The sequence below is a fragment of the Lynx canadensis genome, chromosome C1, assembly GCF_007474595.2.
Source record: "Lynx canadensis isolate LIC74 chromosome C1, mLynCan4.pri.v2, whole genome shotgun sequence".
Lineage (NCBI taxonomy): Eukaryota > Metazoa > Chordata > Mammalia > Carnivora > Felidae > Lynx > Lynx canadensis.
In genome coordinates, this window is record NC_044310.1 from 27,840,122 (window position 1) to 27,864,431 (window position 24,310).

Here is a 24,310-nt window from a genome sequence, read left to right on the forward strand (position 1 = left end):
CAAGCCTCAGTGCCCACGCTCAGAAACAGCACCTTGGGGGGCCAGTGTCAGGCTTAGGGTGACTCTGTAAATCAGAGCATTTTGATGCATAAAATCTGGAAACGTAAGTCTATGAATCGTAATCGAGCATGACGAAATCTCATCAGCAGAAGTAAATATGAAATTCGAGATGACAGGGAGAGGCACAGATGTGTTCCCGAGTTCCCGCCCCCCCCTCCCCTCAGCTCCTGCTCCTAGTGCTACCCCCAGATTTATTCTTTGCACATACCAAATTAACCTCAGGTGCCTCTGATGGCTCAGCTCAGCCACCACATCTCTCTCTCCACCTTTCTGTCCCTTTAGGAGCCGGGACGTTTTCCCCCACCTGATGCCTCTGTGACAGGAGCCAGCTCAACTTTGCTGTTCATTTGGGCCTAGACCGTTGGCTGGGAAAGAGCTGGTAACAGTGGGCATTTATTTACGAAAAGGCCTGTGCTGAATGCCTTTCCTGCCCTCCCTGGAGGGTTGTCTCCACCAGCTTTCTGCTCCTCCTCCCAGAAGGCCCATCCCAACCAGGACGGGCTCCTGCACAGCGATGGCCCTCTAACCCTTACTGTCACCCCCTGAGGGCCTGCATGAGCACCCCAGAGAGCCAGAGGACGGCTTAAAACCATGTTGCCCAGAGTGTGTTCTGTTGAGCGTGTTTGGGGAAAAGTGGGTGTGGACAAATAAGCTTGGGCAGTGCTCGTTAAACCAAGGCAGGCAGGTTTCCTTCTCGCAGGCCTTCTCTGAGCCTTTACTGTCCTAATCTGAAATGTAAAGTTCCAGGACGGGGCTGGGGCAGACAGGCTTTCACAAACTTACTTGGCCATCGGCAACATTCTAGCCACAGCCCATCCTGGCCCCAGCATCTCCTCGGGCGAATATTCCCTTTAGATAATGTTCATAGAAGACCGTGAGGCCCATTCCCTGATTGTAGGGCCATCTGGGTCCCAAGCAGGAGCCCAGGTTGGGGGTAGGCAGGGGTGTCTCAGCCTTCTGACCTCTGAAAGAGCAGTGACTGTAAGTCTATGGCAGGTTGGGAAGGGGATGGGCCAGGGGGTGGCTTCCCTCAAGGGGGATCTGTCTGTAGAGAGGCTGACCATTTATCAGAGTGAGTCACCAGTGTGTGAGTGCATGTGCACGTGTGTATGTGTGCATGCACGGACATACATGTGTGTGAGCCAGTTATGATGGTAATTCAGCACCTCCAACATGCAGGCCTGGCATGGCACCGGGCCTGGGGCAGAGAGTACAGACCTCGTCTTGGGAAACTCCTCTTCAGGTGGGTGAGCTGAAATCCCAAGGCTGACAAAGTCCTTGGACTAATGGAGGAAGCACTTCTGGCCTTGCCAGGGCCCCAGTCTTCCTTATAGGAATCTGCAATTCCACGGGGAAGAAAACAGCCCACAGAAGGAACACATTCGTGGAGCACATGAAGATGCAACCCTGCACACAATCAGTGTGCACACAAGGCTTAACATGTATCTATGCGCACATGCTACGGTGGGCAGAATTCTAAGATGGCCTCCAAACCTTGTATGATCTCCTCTTCTTAAGTATGGGTGGGACCTGCGAGTATGGTGGGTACTACACCCCGTGACCAGGTTATGTTTTATGGCAAAAGTGAAGGGATTTTCCAGATGTAATTAAGGTCCCTAATCAGTTGACTGTGTTAATAGGAAAGGTGGGCCTGACCTAATCAGTTGAGGCCATAAATGAAGGTCTAGAGGTCAGAGAGAGAGAGAGAGAGATTCTTCTGCAGACTTTGCAAAAGCATGCTGCCACGAGCTCGACAGCTACAAGGAAAGGCATTCTGCCAACAACCACATGAACTTGGAAGACGACCCTGCACCTCAGATGAATTCGCAGCCCAGGCCAACCCCTTGGATGCAGCCTTGTGAGACCATCTGCAGAGGATCGGCTGGGCTGTGCCTGAATTCCTGACCCATGGGAAGTATGAGATAATACTTGGGTGCTGTTTTCAGCTGCCAAATTTGTGGCAATTTGTGGTATTGCTATGCAGCTTTCAAAACTAATACACAAACTCTCCGTTCAGTGAAGGTACATATACCCAGAGACATCCATCCATACAGAGACGCACCTATACGCAGACATATAAATATTCACGCCTCTCCATTTTCAGGTACACCGTGCTCACAGATGTAAAAACATATTTATATGCATAAACATATATACATACACAAGCACATACACATTCTTAGTTATACACACACACACACACATTTGCATCCATAAACACAGAGGTAGGCTTGTACACAATCTATACAGTCACATTTATGTGAACATTCAGACGCAGTAGATGCATATGCACACACATAACAGTGAAGAACATTATAAAATACTTTCTATGTGCCAGGCACTGGTCTAAGTTCCTCGTACATATAAACCCATTTCAATACTTCCACAGATATAGAGGAGCATATAGATGCTGATCTTCCTACCATGGAACTTCTGTAAAATACCACACCACTGTATACTACAGGGGCCCAAAGTGAAGACGTTTCTCAGCTGGAGCAATTTCTCAGGGCGGATTCTGGTGGAGCGTTTTCCCTCTCCCTAAGTGCCTGGCAGGTAAGTTAAGACCTTCCACTCCTTTCCCCTGCCCAGGGAGGGGCCCAGAAGTCACCCGCACTCTCTCCACTAGGTGGTGCTAGACCAGCATCTTTGGGTTTGATGGGCAGACTCCTGGCAGGCGCTGGGGAGCCGAGCTTAAGTCCTGGTTGAGGAAAGACAGACAGGAGAAAGAAAAAAACTCCTGGCCACAACATCCCAATCTCCATCTGTTCCCTTTCTGTCCAAAATAGCCAATATGTTCCGGGACCAGTGGTGCCCTCCTCGGCTGGGGGCTTGGGTGACCGCGCTGGTAGGTCCTGGCCTTGCCTAACACCCTGCTGAGGACAACCAGACATCTAAGCCCCTGGTTGTTTCTCATCTCAAGACTTCCTTCCTTCCTTCCTTCCTTCCTTCCTTCCTTCCTTCCTCCCATCCTCCCTCTCTCTCTCTTTTTTCTTTCTTCTTTCTTTCTTTCTTTCTTTCTTTCTTTCTTTCTTTCTTTCTTCTTTTAATGTTTATTTATTTTTGAGAGAGAGAGAGAGAGAAAGAGCATGAGTAGAGGAGGAGCAGAGAGAGAGGGAGACACAGAATCCGAAGCAGGCTCCAGGCTCTGAGTGTCAGCACAGAGCCCGACGCGGGGTTCGAACTCATGCGCCTTGAGACGTGACCTGAGCAGAAGTCAGACATACAACCGACTGAGTCACCCAGGCACCCCAAAACTCTACTCATTTATTTAACAAACACTATGCACCATTTATTTTGATCTAGGCACTGTCCCACGTTCTTACAAATATTAACACATGGAATCCTCATAACAACCCTATGATGTAGGTACTCTATGTCATTTACCGATGAGGAAACTGAGGCACAGAGAGGTTATGTGACTTGCCCAAACTCACAGAGCTAGCAAATGGCGGGAAGAAAGGAGAGAGGGCAAGGAATCTTCACCCCATTTTAGAAATGGAGAAACTGGGTAGCCCAGCACAAAGGCTAAAGAGGCAGTGGAGGGATCTGACCTTGAACTCAGAACTCAAGTCCAGTGCTGGGCTTTTTTTTCGTGAACTCTGAATTGCATGAAGATTAAAGCTGAGGCTGTAGCTGAGTGGGGGGACTGTGACAGTAGCAGAAGAGAGCTTTCTTTACATGTTCCAGTGACCCCTCACTAGGGATCTGGAGTCCAGGAAGCAACTTCCTGGCCAAGAAGTGCTCTTTTCAGGAATTTCATGTGGATTCTGCATAAAGGCATAAAAGGTAGGGCCAGCTCCCAGCTGAGGCCCAGCCGCGGGTGAGTCTATAGACTCAGACGCTGGAACGGGCCTTTTACAAGATACACAACCCATTCTACACTCAATTGCGTCCCATAAATCAGGTTAACCTTTTCAACGCAGCTCGGAGAAAATTAATTACTCATATCGGAGCACATGACCTTTTTCCCGGCAGGATGAGCCGAGCTGCTCCTAAGCACTGGGCTCCCTGTTCTCTACACTGCGGCATCCCAGCCGTTAGGAACCTACCCAGCAGCCCAAGCATTCAACCAAGGACAGCCAGTTACTTACATGTTTCCCAGGGGTGACCATGCTGGGTGACTCAGCGCCCCTTCTAGTGACCAGGTCCTTCACAATGGGCTATTTGGGGCTGATGATAGGGAAGGAGAACCGCCCCTGTCCTTCTTGCAAGCCCTGGCTTGGCTGAGCAGGGGGAGGGAAGGAAGGAAGGAAGGAAGGAAGGAAGGAAGGAAGGAAGGAAGGAGCGAGCATTTGAGGATTCTACATTCCCTTCCGGGGAGAGTTTTTCTAGTCTGAGAGGACCTCCATTGGGATCAGATAGTAAGTTTCCCACTCAGGGAACCCCCTGGCCTCACCCCACACTCTGACACCATCCAATCAGCTCATCAACATCTGACTAATTGACCATCCTACCGTCCAAGCAATCTCACCCAACAATCCAAGCAAACAGACATTCACCACCCACCTAAGGAGCCAGTAGGCAACCGGGCAGAAAGTTTGTATCGAATTCTTGCTTTGTGCAGCCCTGGGGGAATGCAGGTGAAAAAGAGGACACGGGTCCTATCCTCCAGAGGCTTATGGTTTAGTTGGGGACACAGCACTTCAAGGAGGGGACAAGACAGCGCAGAATTATTGAAGATGTGAGGACAGGCACTGGATGAATTGTGGAACTTTCTGTTCTTCTAGGGGTTGGTTAGTGTATTTATTTTCAGTGCCTCTAATTGTCAGCTGCTGGCAACAAGGAGCAGGCCATTCAGTCACCCGGAGTTTCCTCTTGACCATTATCCCAACCACACATGTGTGTCCTGTGGTGAAGACAGGGTCCTCCTGGCTTTCGAGTTGGACAAACTTTCCATTTGAATCCTGGCTCTGCCTTTAATTAGCTGACAGTCCTTGAGCAAGTTGCTTTACCTTGGAGCCTTCATTTTCTTGTCCAAAAAATGGGTATAATAAGACCTACCTTATAGGGATGTTGTGAGAATTAGCGAAATGATGCCTGCATAATGCTTAGTACGGCTCCCCGCACATAGTAAGTGCTCATTAAAGGTCAGCTAGGATTATTACTGTCAGCTACCAGTATGACTTCAGGCATACCAGTGAACCCAGTTCTTAACCTGAAGCTGGAGAGATCATGTGCTTTGAAGTAAGTGCCCTTGGGATACACTGAAAGTGTGTGCCAACCAGCTTGCTTTTAGGGATTCTGAGGCCAAGAGGCCTGTGTTATGTTTTAGAGGAAAAATGGTGGAGCGGCCTGGACTGATGTGTTTGTGCTCCTGACCGTGGGTGGGACCCAGAGTCTCACTGTCCTCGCTTCACTAAAGGAAGGACATTCAGTGACTGGATCTGAATGTAAGAAGCCTTTCGTCCCGTTCCCCCACGTTGTGGAGATCTAGATGTCACAGGATCACCTGCCTGGGGGAACACCGGCGTTTATACGCACACTGCTGTCTGTGGCCCCAGCCTGGGGGATTCCTTAGATGGTGATGTGTAGGAGGATGGGGCCAGGGAGAGGGGACATGGCAGCAGGGGCTGGCCTGCTCAGGGTGCCGGGTGGTGAACGCAGACCCCGGAGAGGCAGACAGGGGACAGTGGTGCTGCTGGGGGCTGGGCGGGGGGTTGGGGCAGAGTCCCAGACTGCCACTAACCTGGGGTTTGGTGGGCTGCAGAGGGTGCAGACCTAATCAGAAACTAAAGGTGCTCTTGGGGAAGAGGTTTGTAACGTGGGCTACGCCCAGGTCCCGTCGTCAGCCCTAGGTGATCTCATGGGTCCCCATGGCTTCCATGTCACAACCATTTTGATGGTTTCTTCATGGGCGGACCTACTCTATTAGGCAGCCTGGGCCGCCATAACAAAACAACAGAAGTGGTTCAAACGACAGACATTTATTCTCTCACCGCTTTGGAGGCTGCAAGTCCAAGATCGGGATTCTGACCAATTTGGTTCTGGGGAGGGCTCTCTTCCTGGCTCGCAGGTTGTCACCTTCCAGCTGTGTCATCATATGGCCATTCCTTGGTACATCTGGGCAGAGAGAGAGCAAGCATATAGCTCTCTGATGTCCCTTCTTATAAGGGCGCTGATCTTACCAGATGAGGGCCGACCCTTATGACCTTGTTAACCTTAATTACTTCCTTGGAGGCCTGTCTCCATATGCAGCCACACTGGGGGTTAGGGTTCCAATATATGCCTTTGGGGGGAACACTTAGCACCCACTGACATCTGCATTCTTTTTTTTTTTTAATTTTTTTTTTTCAACGTTTATTTATTTTTGGGACAGAGAGAGACAGAGCATGAATGGGGGAGGGGCAGAGAGAGAGGGAGACACAGAATCGGAAACAGGCTCCAGGCTCCGAGCCATCAGCCCAGAGCCTGATGCGGGGCTCGAACTCACGGACCGCGAGATCGTGACCTGGCTGAAGTCGGACGCTTAACCGACTGCGCCACCCAGGCGCCCCGACATCTGCATTCTTAAGTTGCAGGTCTGTACATCCAGGTGCCAGCAGGACTCCTTAGCTGGCTGATTGGGTACCTCACTCGCCTGGCCTGGCACCGAACTTCTTCCCTTAGACCTTTAATCTGGGGACGGCTGGGCATACCCAAGGGGTATTGGCAACCAGGTTTCTATGTGACTCCACCCTTAGCCATTGCTGATTAGACCAGAGGTGGACAATTGACACTAGCTTGGCCTCTCCGATGTTCTCTTTCCAGGTCTTAGAAGGGATTGATGCTGGTCAGTCTGGGCTGGTCTTTGGAACTGAGGCACTTTAAGCTCAGGAGTGGTGGGGTAGCCATCTGTGGTTAGCCATGTGCATGGAGAAGCTGAAAGAGAAGAAGGAAGTGGAGATACAGAGAAGATGACAAAGAGAGAAGGTTCTGGGTTCCTATCAGCTTTGCAGTCCTTCTGCGGTTGGGCTCTGGGCCTGCCCTCGGGCTTCACGAGACACCCTTGTATCCTTATAACATCCTGCTTTTAAAAATCGTACGCTTGGGGCACCTGGGTGGCTCAGTAGGTTAAGCGTCTGACTCTCCATTCTGACTCAGGTCGTGATCTCATGGTTCATGGGTTCAAGCCCTGTGTTGGGCTCCATGCCTTCACCCCTGCTGCCCTGCCCCTCCCTGGCAGATAGACACATCCCCACACGCAGCCACGGGCTCTCTTTCTCTAGCTCTCTGTCACATACACGCTGATATATATACAGCCATGCTCTCTCTTGCACAAACACACCCACAGACACCCTGACATATGTGTAAAAGCCCAGAGACACACACACAGAGACATACGCCAACGTCTATAACTTTGTGGGTTCACACAAAGTCTAAGAACGCCTCCAGACACAAGGACACACAATGACCCAGAAACACACAAGCACAGACATATAAACACACACACTTCTAAAGGCAGATAACAGATACATATACAGAGTCACAGACGCTCACAGATATATGCAGAGAGGTATGCAGGCACTCATCGCCATGCAGAGGCAGCCACGTGAGCGTGAGGACACAGGTGCAGACGCCCCGGGCACGTACGTGTGCAACACAGCCCCACAGCTCCGTGCAGACAGGCCCCTGGGCCTCAGGGGGGCTGGGCTGGGCAGAGAACGTCTGTGTAGGCTGGACCCTCAGATGCTGCTGTCTAGTGGACCTTCTCACTCAGCAACTGGGGAAAGAATTATCCAGGGAGCAGGGGGAGGTGACTCTCTCCTGTGCACCAGTCTCAACGAGGCACGGGGGGCTGCGGTGCGCGGGCTCCTGGGAACAGAGAGGGAGACTGCTCCATGAGAGGGATGGCTGTGACATGTGCTAGGGCAAGACCAGGCCTGCGGAGGGGGCAGGGCAGGGGCAGGTGGGGGGCAGCAGAACCTTGTTCCCCAGGGGAGGGACTGGGAAGCTGGGCTCCCACTGTCCGCTGCTGTAGGTCATGCTTCGCTTTCACTGGCTTGAACCGGGGCACAGGGATTCCAGGGACCTTCTTGCGGCTGTGGCCTTCCCAAGCTCCAGCCCGTAACTGGGAGCCCTTGGCCTGGTCCTGGTGTCATGGCTATGACTGCATATGTGTGCGTGCATGCGTACAGCATGTAGGTGCACGCACAGACCACACGTACGCACACATGGGCGTGCGTGTAGATGCGCGTGCGTGGACCCAGTCTGTCCACGCTGGTGCGCGTGTGGAGCTTGTCATGAGAGTGCCGAAATCCGAGCTGTCCCCACCGCCACCGCCTCTCCACGTGCCTCAGCCTGGGGCCGCTCCAGATGTTGTTCCAACATTCCTCATTCACTGCGGAAAATCAAACAAACAAATGAAAAATTCACGCCATTGTTATCCAGGGATGCCCCCAAGCTGCCGCTGCCGCTTCTAGCCCGCTCAGCTGGAGCAGATGGTGAAGCCTCTGGGGCTCACCTTGTGTCTTGGCACCCGGGTAGACAGGACCCCAGGGGGTTGGCGGGAGGCAGACTGCTGTGGGTTGGGTCCCGATGTGACCACAGGGAGCTCTCGGGGCTCCAGAGGAGTGTCCGGCTCTCCTACCCAGCCCCCCATCCCAAGAGTCCCCCAGGGTGTGTGACCCAGGGCAGGAGGGCAGGGGAAAGCCGAGGCCCTGCGTATGCGTCGGGCACCTGGCATACAGTGGGTGTTCACTAAATGCTGTCAATTGAGCTTTGTATACAAGAAGGAGGAAGGCCGGGGGGCTTCTCAGCCTTTGACAGAGCAGGAAACTGAGCCTCAGAGGATTTAGTTGCCTTTCTGAGGTGCCTTTCTGATCCCGGTTCTTCCCAGCAACCCCCGTGGCAACATCAGACTCCTGTCCGTAATTAAGTTCCCGTTTTCCAGGGTGAGAAGCGTTCTGATCCCGAGAAATGACAATGGCTTCTCATTAGCCAGCCAGTTTCATTGTTTGTGGGATTTTCTCATTTGAATTCTTCCCCCAGAATCAGAGTAATTTTATATGGAGATGCAGAAAAGAGCACGAGAGCAATAATCACCAGTGGTCTTGGTCATGCCTCTCCCACCTGCTCCCGCCTCGAACCACAGTCTGGGAACTGGGGTGACCTGGGCTGGTGGGCCAAAGCCTCAGAGAGGGGGCAGAAAGTGCTGGAAGCGGGTAGAAGTGTTCGGGGGGGGTCTTGGGAAGAGACTCTGACCCGAGAGCTGAGGAGGGTTGTCCCAGCCCTGAGGCTTCGGACAGGCATCGCCTGAAACCTGGCTGTGTGTGCACAAGCGTGTGTCGGCAGGGAGGCGAGCGACTGGGTGAGGTGTCCCTGCTGTGTGTCCGTGACCGAGCCTGCGGATGTGAGGCTCCGTGCGCGGCTACGCGGACGCTCGTGTCCGCGTGTGAGTGACTATGGCTGTGGGTGCGTCACCACCTGTGTGACGAAGCACGGGTTGTCACGTACCTGTGGCTTCGCAGGTCTGTGTGCGTGCGTATCTGTGAGTGTGTGGGCCGGGGGACCACGCTGTTCTCCACGCCTGTGTCTGCGTGGCCCCGCGTGTCTAGGTGTAGCTGTGGGTGCGAGCCCAAGTGTGTGTGCGTGTGCCTGTCCCCGGGCACCCGTGTGGGACCGCTGGTGTGAGTTTGCTGAGAAGCCACACTCTTACTGAGGCAGGGTGGGGCTGGTGGAATTCGCCTGTGGTTGACGCTCATTTCTGACGTCAGGCACTTTGTTTTTCCATAAGAGGCATTTGAAACATGATTTTTGAGCATTGGTGTTGTGGATACAGTGAGGAAGGAGACAGGCAAAGACCCTGTACTCGGAGCTGATAATTACGTAGAGAAGGCAGAGAGGAGACACGTAATTAGCCTAACAGTCACATCATCGTAAGTTTTGGTGGTTGCTGTGAAGGCCAAGAGCTCAGGGCTGTGTAAGACCGACATAAGGCTCCTCATGTAGCCTGGGGGTCAAGGCTGAGGGGTGGGGGGCTTCTCTGAGGAAGTGACATTTAGGCTGAGGCCTAAAGGGCGAGTAGGAACTAGCCAGGCTAAGGGGTGGTGGGATGGGCGTGGGGAGGAAGGGTGTTACAGGCAGAGGGAACAGTATGTGCAAAGACTCTGATGTATGACTGAGCGAGTTCCTTGGAGAAACTGTAAGAAGGCCAGGGACAGGGGTGCACATAAAAGGAGGCGGGAAAAGCAGCAGGCACCAGAGCTTGGAGGCCTTCCAGACCTTGGTAAAGGCTTTAGACTTTATCCTATAAGCAACAGAAGGCAGGGAAGTTCTGATGTGATCATGGCTGCCATACTGACCTGATTGTCAGGCTCTAAAGAGAGGATGCAGAGAAACTGGAAGGGAGGCCGACGCAGTGGTCCAGGCAGAGGATGGCTTGGCCCGGGAAGTGAGAGGGGTGGACGTGGAGGGAAGTGGAGAGATTCGTGTAAGTGAGGGCAGGAGAGGGAGGGGGAGGCTGGCAGCCGAGATGATGTTGTGGGCTGGGTGGGTGGATGGAAGGCGCACGCGTGGAGGGCGGGGGACTGAACGTCCCAATGGGACACGTTGGGGTTGAGATGCTTGTGGGACACGGGGGTGGAGAGGTCCAGGAGGCAGTTGTGGATAAAAGCCTGGAGTTCAGGAAGGTTTACGCTGGGGATAGGGATTATGGCGAGTGGAAGCCGGGACCTGGAGGAAGACCAACTGGGGTGAGCAGATTGGGGGACATGGGGTGATTTTCTTTGCCTTGGTGGCAGAGTCTACAGTTTAGGGGACAGGTGAATGTAGCACTTCAGATTCCAGACTCTGTTTCTGGGTGTGTACCCAAGAGTCAAAGGCAGGGACTCGAACAGATTATTTGAATATCTATGTTTACCACAGCATTATTCACTGTAGCCAAAAGGTGGAAACAACCCATATGTCCATCAATGGATGGACGGGTAAACCGAGTGAGTCTATCCAGACAATGGCGTATTATTCTGCCTCCAAAAGGAAGGAAATTCTGACACATGATACAACACAGATGAACTCTGAGAACACTATCCGAGGTGAAGTCAGCCAGACACAAAAGGGCATATACTGTGTGATTCCACTTAAGAAGTCAGATTCAGAGGGACGGAAAATAGAACAGAGCTGAGCAGGGGCTGGTGGGGGGGGGGGTGGTTGCTGGTGCATAATGGGTGTGGAGTCTGGTTTGGCAAGACAGAAAGAGCTCTGTGGATGGAGGGTGGGGGCTGCATAAAAGGGTGAGTGTACTTAACGCTATTGGATTATACACTTAAAAATGGGTTGTAACTGATATGTATATTTTGCCACAATTAAAAAAAATGATTTATTTTTGAGGGAGAGAGTGCAAGTGGGGGAGGGGCAAAAGGAGAGGGCAACAGAAGATCCAAAGCAGCCTCCGAGGTGACAGCAGCGAACCTGATGCGGGGCTTGAACTCACAAACCGTGAGATCATGGCCTGAGCCGAAGTCAGACGCTCAACAGACTGAGCCACCCAGGTGCCCCTGTTTTACCACAATTTTAAAAAGGTCCTAGACTCCAGAGCCAGCCAGACTGCTGAGTTTGAATCCCCGCTCTCTGATTTAAAAGCTGTGTGACTCTGGGCAAGTTGCTGAACCTCTCTGGGACTCAGTTATCTCATTTATAAAATGGATATCATAATATGCCTCTCTAGAGGGTTGTTGAGGGGATCAAATGAGTTTATATATGTGATGTGATAAGAACACTGGTCCATACTTTGTGTGGTTATCACTATCTTTATCATCAGCAGACCGGACCCTAGGTCCTGGGGGCTCTTGGTCAAGAGCCTGTGAAGTTGGGCCGGTGCCTTGGGGCAGGCGGGAGGGACCAGACTTGCTTCTGCTCTTGTGCCTAGGCCGTGTTGTGCACCATCACAGGCCTATGACTGAACGGAGCTCCCTGGGGCCTGTGTGGTGGGGCAGAGGGAACCCTGGGGGGAATCCAAATCTAAGAAGCTAGAGGAGGAAGGCGGCCTCATGGGAAGACAGGATGGATGAGGCCCACCCACGATGTGGAGGACAGTCTGCTTTACTCAAGTCCGCAGATTTAGATGTTAATCTCATCCAAAAACATCTTCGCAGAAACATCCAGAATAATGCTTGAATAGTCGTCTGGGCACCCCGTGGCCCAGCCAAGTTGGCACACAAAATTAGCCATCGCGGGAACCGATTGCCTCTTGACTGGGGACATACAAGGACACTCAGGAGGCCCCCCTGCATCCTCTTGGCCACTCCTTGATCCATTTCCCACCAAGAACCACAGAGCTCTCTCTGAGCATGGATCTGATCATGCCAATCCCCTCTGCTCTAGGGATAAATATTGCATTGTAATTATTACTTACAAGGCCCGGCTTGCCTCTGCCTGTTTACCAGTTCTCCTGCTCGTCTGCCTGTGCCTCAGACTTGCTCTCTGCTCTCAGCTGTATTGGCCTTCCGTGTGTTCGCTGTGCCTTCTCTCATCTTTGAAGATGCTGGCTCTGACTTTTTGGGAGCATCCCCCCACCCCTTACCCAGAGCTCTTGACTCCCATGTCCCACAGGCTACCCTCACTTGTCTCTTCTGCCTCTGGGTCAGGCCTCGGGCTGAGGACACTCAGGTAGGTTAGATGTGGGCCAGGACAAGGCAAAGGGACAGAGTGAGACAGGATGGACAAGACACTGTGAGAGCAAAAAACTATGGGGGTGGGAGGGGAGGGAACATGTCTGATCCCCCAAAACTCTTCCCCCAAAGGGAATCTGATTTGGTCAGATTTAGGATGCTGGGTCCTGTTTGCCAGCAGACAGGGAGGCCATGCTGTCACTCAGCTTGTCCTTACGGTGGGACCAGAAGCTGAGCCAAGAGTGTCGGTGTTAAGGGGTGGCATTGCGGGCCTTGAACTCCTCACAACCTCCATTAGCATTTCTCCTCCAAAACGGCATGAAATAAAATTTGAAACGAGAACAGTATTCTTTTTAAAAATTTTTTTATTTATTTTTGAGAGAGACAGAGACAGGCTGCAAGCAGAGGGAGGGGCAGAGAGAGAGGGAGATGCAGAATCCGAAGCAGCTTCCAGGCTCCGAGCTGTCAGCACAGAGCCCAACGCGGGGTTCGAACCCACAAACCGTGAGATCATGACCTGAGCTGAAGTCGATTGCTTAACCGACTGAGCCACCCAGGTGCCCCTGAGAACAGTGTACTTGTAATTCAAAGGCACCTTTATTAAGACAAGTCCCCCAGCCGCCTCTTCTGATTGGGTTGCCAACCCTAAGCCCATAGAGAAATTTCTGGAACCAAGGCTGCAATCAGGCCTTAGGCCTCGTTCTCTTTTCAAATGATTCTAGAGTTTCCACTGCTCTGGGGTTGGCCACTGTTTTCGTTATCTATCACTGTGTAACAAGTGGCCCTGAAACTTAGTGGCCTCAAATGATCTTACAGTCTCTGTGGGCCATGGACTTGGGAGCGGCTTAGCTGGTGTGGCTCTGGGCCAAGGTCTCTCATGTGGCTGTAATCAGGATGTCTGCTGGGGCTGCAGTGATCCAGAAGCTTGACTGGGGCTCGAGGAGCTGTTTCCCTGGTGCTGTGCTCACATGACTGTGGGTGGGAGGCCACAATTTCTCACCTGCTGTTGGTAGGAGGTCTTAGTTTCTGGCCACGTAAGTGTCTCTGTGTGCTGCCATGTGTTCTCACGACATGGCAGTTAACTTCTCCCAGAATGAGTACTTTAAGACAAAATGGGCAAGGAGGAGGCCACTGTGCCTTTATGACTTAGTCTCTGGGCCGTGTCACTTTTGCTTTATTCTGTGCATTAGAAGCAAATGGCTAAGCCCAGCCATACTCAAGGGGTGGGGATTTAGGCTCCATCCGATTCCACAGCCACTAATGGGTGATAAGGTTTGGATTTAGGGTTGTGGGCAGGAATTATGCCCCAGGCACACCAGACGCTGACCCAGCTAATAATAAGGGGCTTTTTGTTGTTGTTATTCCTTGCGTGTGTAACTCAAAGAGGAGGGATAATTAGAACAAAATACAGGCATTCCTGGATTCTCCAGTCAAATGCCACTAACTACACTAAATCAGAACTTCATTGGGGCGCCTGGGTGAATCAGTCGGTTAAATGTCTGACCTCGGCTCAGGTCATGATCTCACGGTTTGTGAGTTCGAGCCCCACGTCGGGCTCTGTGCTGACAGCTCAGAGCCTGGAGCCTGCTTCGGATTCTGTGTCTCCCTCTCTCTCTCTGCCCCTCTCCTGCTCGCGCTCTGTCTCTCAAAAATAAATAAACGTTAAAAAAAAAAAAAGAACTTCATTTAGAATTCTAATAATGACTAACCTTGCCTGGGTGAGGTGGATGGAGAGAATGAGGGGGGCAGGCTTCACATAAGAGAGAACACGTTTACATTGGGTTTTGAAGGATGGATAGGAGTTCACGAGGAAGACGATTTGTGAGAAAAGTGGAACAGAGCAGAAAAAAAGCAGGTCAGGGAGTCAGAATGAAAGAGGTTCGAATCCTGGCTCAGTTGCTGGTTGTGTGAGCTTCAGCAAGTCAGGTCCGCTCTTTCCGTTTTTTGTTTTGTACCTATAAATGAGGGAGAAGAAAGCAAATAATGCTCCAGGGTTATTATAAGGGCTGGTGATAGTGCATGTGAGGTGCGTGGCAGACCACAGGTGTGCAATAAATGGTAAGCAAAAATTCGCTTCGAAAGGTCTGAGACCTGAAAGGGCCTGCGGTGTTCAGAGCACGCAGGGGAAATTCTGCAGGCTTAGTGACGTTCATAGGATTTTAGTTGTTTTCTCTCTCTTGCTCCAGCCCAGCCCAGTTCACTGCACTCATTGACTCGACCAGCCAATAATGATTAATTATAAATGGGAGAATCTGGGTCCCAGCCAGGCTCAGTCCTGAGGCTGTACTGGGAGAGCAGGCGAGGGGGCAGGGCCCGTGGAGTCCCCCCTGCCACCGTTTCCAGGTCAGTTCCTTGGGCAGTGGGCTTTAAGCAGATGGAGAGATAGATGAATGTTGTCTGAGGGGTCTTCCTACCGGTTCCCAGTCGCCTGCTCTGCTGCCTCTGGGGACATTAGCATTCTGCAGGCAGCTGTTTAGGTGTAAGATCAATGCATTACATGTGTCGCCGGAAGGACCAGTAAACAAAGGGCGAGGTAGGTAAGTTGGAGGAGAAATTGGCAGGGTCTGCTGGGCGGGTCTGTGCTGACTCAGCATCAGCTTCCCTCCCTGGCTCAATGCAACTCCGTGGTGTGGCCAGGGGGTTGTGGGGAGCGGCCACGACTTGGGCTTTTCATGCTAGCTGGTTCTAGGTCTTGGGGGGGGGGGGCACAAAGCAGAAAGAGCCGGAAGTTCTGTTGCTCCGGCTTCATGCTACTCATGCAACTTTTTTGGGTCCTGTCTCGTCACTATCTGAAGCCTCCATCGGACTTCCCTGTACTGGGTCTCTGACTGCGGGACAAAGCAGGAAGCTCATCAGAAAGGGGGCTGGAGACCTGAGCTGGGATCGCAGCTCTCCTTGGGTGACCTCAGGTGCATCACTTCACCTCTCTGTGCCTCAGTTTCCTCATCTGTGAAATGGGGGTCCCAGGCTGCCAGGGCTGGGCCGGCTCGGATGGCCTAACGGCTGTGGATGAGCCGTGGCCACTGTGTGGGGACAGGACATCAAAGGGAGGATGGGAGTCTCTGTCCTCCCTAGAATCCTTGGGAAGATTTAAATCCTCTCTGGTGTGATGGGCCCTTTCCCGTCAGGGCAGGATCTGGAGTCTTTGGCTTCTCCCCGTCAAGCCCTTGTTGCTTCAAGCCCTGTGACTGCACAAGTTGTGAAAGTGTGGTCCTCGGGCCGGCAGCATGAGCGACATCACCAGGGAGGGTGTTAGAAATGGAAGTTCTCGGGCTCCATTCCAGACTTGGTGAATCAAACTCAAGGGGTGGCCCAACCCTCTGGGTGATCCCGATGTCGGGGACATTGGAGGATCAGTGTTCCAAGGCACTATCCCCTCCACAGGGCGCCCCCTCCCACTCACTCCCCCCCCTCCATCCCAGCTGGAGGCCCCGTGGAGGGAGGGGGGCTGGCAAGACCGACAGGGAGTCTCTGCTACAGAGAGAACCCTGGAGGGGGCGTCTCTCCCCTCTGCCTGTAGCTCAAGACATCCCGGAACCTCACCAGTGGGGCTGATGCCAGGGTATTTGAATAGCTCATTAGCTCTGCTCTGGGCTTCGATCCCTCTTAATTAGTTTTGCAAAAGATATTCATTAAAAAAACCTCATTACAAGTCAAGCACAGGTCCTCGCTAAGTTTGCGGGCGTGGGTATACGGGGGTGCGTCTTTGTCCTTCGAGTGCCTGTGAGCCAGCGGGCTGGTGCACTCAGGTGTCAGTGAACGTGGAGGTGTGGGAGTGTCCGGGCGTGGAGAAGCACCTTTGCCGGGGTGTTGCATCGGTGTGTCGGTGCTCACACATCCATTTCTCCTCCAGGGGTCCCCCGCGAAGCAGATTATTCCTCCCCTCTTTATAAGTCATTATTCCTACTGGGCCCACGTTGCAGGGAAACATGCACACGTTTCCAAGCCACATCTATCCTGGTTGTTTTGCTTTCTTTGCGCCCCCGGTTCTGGGTTCCAGGCACGACGATGGCCGACGAAAGACCTGTTCCGGCCAGCTGAGCAGCCAGGGGGAGACAACAGTCCAATGTGAGAATTTGAAGAGGCTGCCGGATGCCCTCTCCCACCGGTGTGCTGTGTCCTGATGCCTGAAGCCACAGCCTAGGTGGCTGCTCCTTGGGATTGTAGCCCCTCAGGTTTCCCGCCCCAGAAGGCTCAGCCAGCGACAGGGCTGCCTGTGGGGTTGGGAGAGAAGGCCAGCTTTGGGGTGAGGGACTGGGGCGTGTCCTGAGATGCTTAGGCCGAGTCTGGGGGGCACTCTCCCGCCCCCCTCCCACCCTGTCCCTATTTCCCTACTGCATTCCTTGCTGTGAGCATCCCCATTTGGAGCCAAGTAAATTTATGGCATAATCCTGCATGGAAATGCACGGAAATGCTGCCAATTACCATCAAGCCGAGAGAGGCTGCATCCCTGACGCCCGCCTCGGTCTGCTGTCTGTCGGCTCTCAGCCTTCCAGAAACCACAGGGAGCTAGAAGCCAGCCAGGACGGCCCAGATTGGCGGAGTGGGGCCATTTGTATAAAACTCTTTATTCCACTCACCTGGCCTTGAAGGTTTGTGGCAGGAGCGGCTCCTTCGCATCAAACCTGAGCAAACCGGGGAGATGTCATTGCCTGAGTCTCAGCAAAGCCGACAGCTGATGGGATTTCTCTAACTGAGATCAGTTCATCAAACTTAGGTAGAGCTGAGCCACTGGAAGACGGGGAGATCTGATATAATCGCGTCTGCTTAAAATGCAAAGGCTCATCGAGATTTTTGGAAGCACTGTAAGGAGAGTCTCAGTGAAGCCAGGAGGAGCGTTTAGCAGGCTCTGAGATGGAGCTGGGAGAGGAAAGCGAGCAAGGACCTGCTCTGGGCGGGGGTGGGGGTGGGAGTGGGGGAGGGCGGCAGGGGAGGGTGGAGCCCCCTGTCTCTGCTTGGCCTCTTGCTGCACCGAGACCAACAAAGGAGTAATGACGCCTACTGTGTGCAGCACACCCAAGACCAGCCTCCTGGGACTGGGGTGGAGGCGTCGTGAGCCACAGCCCTGCTCTTGAAAACCTCATAGTTTAATGGAGGAGGCAGACAGAGAGGAGGCAACCTGGGACCTGTTCCTGAGTAGGGTCTTTTGCCAGAGGCTCAAGGTGCTGATAAGAGAACAAGGCGGGAGACCATCACTGTAAAGCACTCAGGTCCTGGAGTCAGTTGGGGCCGGGTTCGAACTCCTGTCTCACGACCTGTTCACCCGCGGTGTGTCCTTGGGTGTTGCATCCTCTAACCCCTCCGAGCCTCACTCTCTTCATCTGCGGAATGGCTGTAACAATTCCTACTTCTCAGGGAATCGTGAGGATTGCCGAGATCCCGTATATAAAATGCTTAGCGTCGGGCTTGGTGTTGTAGTAAGTGCCCCACAGTGGAGCTGGCATCCGACTGGGAGGACCTGGGAAGGCTTCTGGGAGGAGGTGGGGACACCAGTGAGGACTTGAAGGATGGGAAGGACTTCAGCTGGTGGAAGGGGCAAGGGAGTGGCCCATATTTGTGAGGAGAGAGATAGCTGGCTCTCTGCTCGCTGCTGTCTCCCCTGTCCCCCCAGCTCTCCTAGAGGCAGGGGGGAGGTCTGGGCCAGGAGTGGTGGGGGCTTGTCTCAGTACAGCAGCTGTCCTATCCCCCCGCCCTCACTGCATCAGGGCCCCCGTCTAGCCCTCCCCTCGCTCATCTTGCTGCCCCTCCCCAGTGAGTATTTAGCAGTCCTCCTGAGATGCGCTTAGCGGGGACCAATTTCCTGCCATCAGTCAGGACTGGTGGCGTTTGTAGGACAGTGTGGAGGCCTGGGAGCGGGGAGGTGGGGGGAGGAGGGAACACGTGGTGGCTTCCTTCTGGGACCGAGTGCTTGGGGCCGCCCTCCCCTGGCTGCCATCTGTCCTTCAGGTCTGTCTGCCCCCCACCCCTCTGGCTGGGGTTCCACTATGGTAAGGATGGAGGAGGAAGAGGAGTCTGGTTTGGGGGGCGGGGGGAGGGGAGGGAGGCGCCAGGACTGGGCTGGCTTTGGGCCTGCAGCTGGCCACTGCTGACAGCCTCCTCCAGGAAGCTTACCTGGATGCAGTCAGGCCTTCTCTCTGGGTCAGCAGGAGTCATACCTGGGTCTGCACTGCCCCCTCAATTCCCTGTTTCCTTAGCTAGACACAGAGCTACGATTTATTGAACACTATTATATGCCAGGCCCTGGGCCAAGTGCTTGATGTATATTAGCTCATTTAATTCTTTATCAACCTGGGGAGACAGTCATGATCAAAATTACCCCCATTTTTTTAGGAAATGGGTTCTGAGGGGCTGGATCATTGCATAAGGTCTTTTTTCAAATGTCCCCTCCTCAGAGAATCCTTCCCTGACCACCTATTTTATTCGGTTCCTCCCCCACCTCCACCTCTGGTCTTTTCTATTTTATCATTTGATTTTCTCCTTGTTCGTGGTTTGCAGCCCCCACTGCTGGCGAACACGAGCAGAACCTGTCTGCCTCGGTCCCCTGTGTGTCTCCAAGTGGAGAGGAACACCTACAACTGTGCATTGAACGATGACTGTTTGTTGACGCATGAAAGAATAGATGAATGAATGAATGAATGAATGAACGAACGCCCCATGGCTAATAACAGCAGAGCCAGGATTCCAACCAAGAACCAGGTGCAAAACACACTCCCTGCTGGCAGCCGCCCGCACCAATGCCTCCTGTCACTGTCCAAGCAGCTTGTGGAGGGAGGGGTCATCACCCGGAGTAGACGTCTTGGGTCTGGAGTCCCAGCAGACCACGCTCAGCGTGATTGCTGCTCCGGCATGAACGGCATTAAGTCAAAGATGCTAACATTCGGCCCCCAGCCCCTGTTGTAGTTAGAGGATAGAGAAATCAGTTTTGAGTTGCTGGGGCAGAGACAGGTGGCTGGGTGGCTGGGGGAGGAGGGGCGACTTTCTTTGCATTTGTGGACTGGGCTTCTCACCTCTTCCGGGCCAGAGGAGGCAGACATGGCTGGATCTGCTCTCTAAACGGAGCCCAGCTAGGGTGGCGGGGGGCCCCTGCAGGGCTGGGCGCTGCTCCCTGTGCTCAGACCTGTATTAGGATTTGAGGCAGTCTATTTGTCTGGGAATGACAGGGACGGGGAGAAGGGCTTGCGGAGATGAGTGGCAGGAGAGATAAGCCTGATGTGTGACTTTCTGATGCTTGGTTGGTTTGAAAATAAGTCCTGGGCCCAGATACAGGATTGACAGGGGGATCAGAGAGGGCCGTTTGCTTTCTGCCTTCTGACTTTGAAAAGGGCCCAAGAGTCAGGAGACTGGGTCCTAATGCTGGAGGGGGGCGGGGCTGTGCCACAGGTCACCTTGGCCAGGCTACAGGGGAAGGTCGGGTGCCCAAGGCCGGTGCGTTCTGGAATCAGCCCCAGGGACTCGAAGTTTCTGGGATTTTGCCTTTGTTCCTGTTGTGGGAAGAAGGCTGAGTGCTTGGAGCTCACAGACAGAAGGGCCGTGAAGGCACTGGCCATCTTCTCCGTGCATTTCCAGACCTACTCTCGGCCCTCTTCCCCTGTCTTGTGCTGCAGAGGGCTTCTCAGTGTAGACGTTTCAACAGGCTCCTTTGTCCTTGGGCTGGGTGGCTGGGTCAGTGGACAGTGTTTGGGGGTAGGCTAAACCCTCTATGAGGCCACAGCTCCGGCCACGCGGCCCTGTCCCTACAAGTGTGGCTGCGGTTCCTACACCACCGCTTACTGATTTCCCTACATCCTGCCCCACCTCTGTATACAGCCTCTTCACTAATTTTTATTTATTTTTTAAAATGTTTATTTATTTTGAGAGAGGGAGAGAGAGAGAGAGAGAGAGAGAGAGAGAGAACGCGAGTGCTAGCTGGGGAGGGGCAGAGAGAGAGAGGGAGAGAGAGAGAATCCCAAGCAGGCTCTGTGCTGTCAGCACAGAGCCTGACACGGGGCTCGAACTCACGAACCATGAGATCATGACCTGGGCTGGAATGAAGAGTCGGACGCTTAACCGACGGAGCCACCCAGGGACCCCTAACTTTTGTTTAATTTAACTGTGACATCTCTTTCCTGCTGGGATCCTGACTGATATATCCTGACCACAAAAAGGATCTTATCTCTCGTTTCAATAGCGTTCGGAAGAAACAGACCCCGGGCCACCACCTCTTCTAGCCTCTGACTGCCTTCCAACCTCCTCTGCGGTCATCTCCTCTGGGACCATCTTCCTGGCCATGCTGTGCTTCCAGAACTGGTCAACACCTTTTTTTTTGTGGTTAGCTCCCTATTGCCGACCAACTGTGAGCTCCCAGATTCATTAGAATTATTCACAGCCTGTTCATCCTGCATCTGTGGGCTCTCCTACACCCACCTCTCACGGGGCTTCTATTTCGACCAAGATGATGTGGCTCTGAAGGGTGTGGACTCCTTCTGTAAACTGGCGGGGGAGAAGTGTGAGGGTGCCAGGCATCTCCTGACAATGCAAAACCAGCACCGGCAGCCGTGCCCTCTTCCAGGATGTGGGGAAGCCATCCAAGATGAGTAGGGTACAACTCGGGACACCATGGAAGCCACTTCGGCCCTGGAGGAGACCCTGAACCCAGTCTCTTTGTTTGGGATCGCATGCCCTGGTTCTGCCCACACAGACCCCCATCTGTATGACTCCCTAGAGAGCTGTTCCTGGATGAGGAGGCGAAACTCACCAAGAAGGTGGGTGACCACCTGGCTAACCTCAGGCTGGGCTGGGCGAGTGTCTCAATGAAAGCTTAGTCTCAAGCATGACTAGGAGGCTGGCAGCCTTTGAGGGGGGCCCTCTGTATATTCTGGGTGTTTGGGCTTCTGCCCGAGCCTCTCCTCCAGCACTAGGCAGCTTTCATACCCATCCTGGACCCTCTCCCAAGCTGTGGACCAAAGGGAAATCATAAAGCTTTTTGCAAAACAGCCACAACAAAAAGGGGCTCCCATGGATATTCCCCAAGGTGGCTGTCAGTGTGGGAAGAATGGAAAGGTGCTTGTTGTCTGGGTTTCCCAAGGCTCTTTCCTGCCTATGCAAGTTGGGCCAACCTAGGGGCAGAGAGAAAGCTACGCTCCTCGGGGTCAAAGGACGTGAGTGGCAGATTCTGCTCTGCCTTCCCCTCCTCTCTTCTCAGGGCCTCAGGTTTCTCATCTGTAAAGTGGGTGTGGTGATAACTGCGTGGCCAGCAGGTGCCAGTTACTATATTAAGGGCTGTATATACAGGATATCGTTAGTTTTCCTCCGAAGCCCTATGAGGTGGCTTCTCTTAGCATCCCTGTTTGGTAGATGGGAAAACTGAGCCTCAGAGAGGTGAAGTGCCTTGCTCAAGGTCAAAGTCTGACCATGGTAGCCTGCAGTTCAAACCCAGGTCTCTGTGTGCTCTTAATCCCAGTGTCCTCTCTGCCCCCCGCGTCCCCCCCCCCCACCGCCACCACCTTCTTGGGGAGTTTGAGACCCAGTCCTGCAGCAAGACCTTGCAATTGGCAAAGGGCAGTTTTCATGATGCCTGCTACTCAGCATGGGGACAGGCCTGGGTGGTGGGGCTGACTCTCCTTCCCTTCCCTGTCACTCCCAAGAGAGTTGGGCACAACTCGCTTCTGGAGAATGTCACAGCACCACTCCCCACCCCATTTCTCACCTGGGCAGAGATACTGTTTTTCCTTGCTTTGCACGGCGAGAGATTGATGACACTGACTGCCCCAAGTAATCACCTACTTGCATCCACACTGCTGTCCTGCAACTTTTTAGCACCTTCCTACGGTGGCTGTGGACTTGGCCGTGCCATTGACTTTGATCGATGAGACAGTAGCCAACTTGGCACGAGTGGTAGTTGGAAAAAGTGTTCTCTTGGACCCCTGCCAGTGCCAGAAGAGCGATCTAGAGCTAGCCTGCTGGGAGATGAGAAACCATGTGGGGCAGAGCTGGGCCATCTCAGGCAAGGTCTTCCTCGACCAGCCAGTGTCCAATGGGTCAAAGATACGTGAACCAGGTGGGATCAGCCAAGCCCAGACTCATAAGAAATAATAAATGATTCTTTTTCTTTTTAAGCCACTGGGACCCTGGAGGTTTCTTCCTTTGAGGCGTCTCTTTCTCTACCAAGTTAGGCAACTTCTGGGCTTTCAGGCCTGGGGAGGAGAGGACGGGGGTAGGTGGGTTTCTGTGTATACCCGATGCATGGATAACATTGTTCCGGCTCCTCAGAGCCCTCGTCCCTGGGCTACTCCGCATCTTTTCTCTGAGGGTTTCCCCTGGCTCCCCAAGTCCCTAGACAAACACGAGTGGGGTTCTCTTTCTGGCTGTTTCATAAGAAGCCGAATGTGCCACAGAAGGCATGAGCCCAAAGCGGTGTGGTCCAGGGCCTTTCCACGGCCATCCCCACCCTACAATCCCATTGGAAAAGGGAGAAGGGCACCGAGGCCCTCCGTGTCCTTGGGTATAAAACCAAAGTGGTCCCCAGGTTATTTTCCTTCCCTACCCCAACCAGGTCATTCTCGGTGCTGTGAGCTGCAGGCAGGAACCCAGAACTCACTTATTTCACTGCTGGGGGCACTACCTTATTATCCATGGGGGAACTCTGGGGACAAGCTGTAGGCAGATCATGGCCCTCCGAAACCACTGGATTAGAGGCTTGGAAGGCAGGGGCCATGTCTGATTCATCCCTGTATCCCATGCCGAGCACAGGGTGGTAACGTGCATTTTTTTTTTTAATTTTTTTTTCAACGTTTATTTATTTTTTGGGGGACAGAGAGAGACAGAGCATGAACGGGGGAGGGGCAGAGACAGAGGGAGACACAGAATCGGAAACAGGCTCCAGGCTCCGAGCCATCAGCCCAGAGCCCGACGCGGGGCTCGAACTCACGGACCGCGAGATCGTGACCTGGCTGAAGTCGGACGCTTAACCGACTGCGCCACCCAGGCGCCCCGGTAATGTGCATTTTACTGCCACTAACTCAGCCGGTGTAGCAAATGGCCCCCAACCAATTTCTCTCTTTGCTCCTCCCTTTCCTCCTTTCTTTTCCAGGCTGCTGCTGTTCCTACAGCTCTCAGCCACTGGCTCTTGTCCCCAAGATAAAGCACTGGAGGCCTCCCCTGTCCTCCAGCTGCTCCCTGGTTCCCTTCTTCAAGAATTCTGTTGGGCTCTTCCGGAGCCCCTGCCCCTCTCGGGACCTTTCCCTGTTGTGCCGCCATTCAGGCTCCAGGGCTCCTTCTTTTGTTCACAGATGGTACCATGTGATCCACACACTCCTGTGCTTTGTTTTGTCCCTTTACACTATTTTTGGAGAGCATCCCTTAGCAAGACAGAGAGAGCTCCTCATTCTTCTTTATTTTTTTGAGATATAATTCACATACCATAATATGCACCCTTTTAAAGAGTACAATTCAGTGATTTTTAATATAGTCACAACGTTGTGCAACCGTCACCACTGTCTGATTCTGGAACATTCCCATCACCCCAAAGGAAACCCCTTACCCATTAGCAGCCACTCCCTATTCTCTACGCCCGTCCCCCTTCCCCACCCCACCCCCTGCCCCGCCTCTAACAACCACTCATTTATTTTTTCTTTATGGAAATTGCCTATTCTGGACGTTTGTTACACATGGAACCATATGACATGTAG

General features: G+C 53.1%; 1 long non-coding RNA gene across 1 annotated transcript; it reads left to right on the plus strand.

The window, feature by feature from the left end:
- The first annotated feature begins 2,037 nt into the window (after positions 1–2,037).
- Positions 2,038–22,742, plus strand: LOC115521123. Its single transcript, XR_003970965.1, has 2 exons — positions 2,038–2,613; positions 20,812–22,742. It is a non-coding gene; the product is annotated as an uncharacterized LOC115521123 (long non-coding RNA).
- Positions 22,743–24,310: the final 1,568 nt, after the last annotated feature.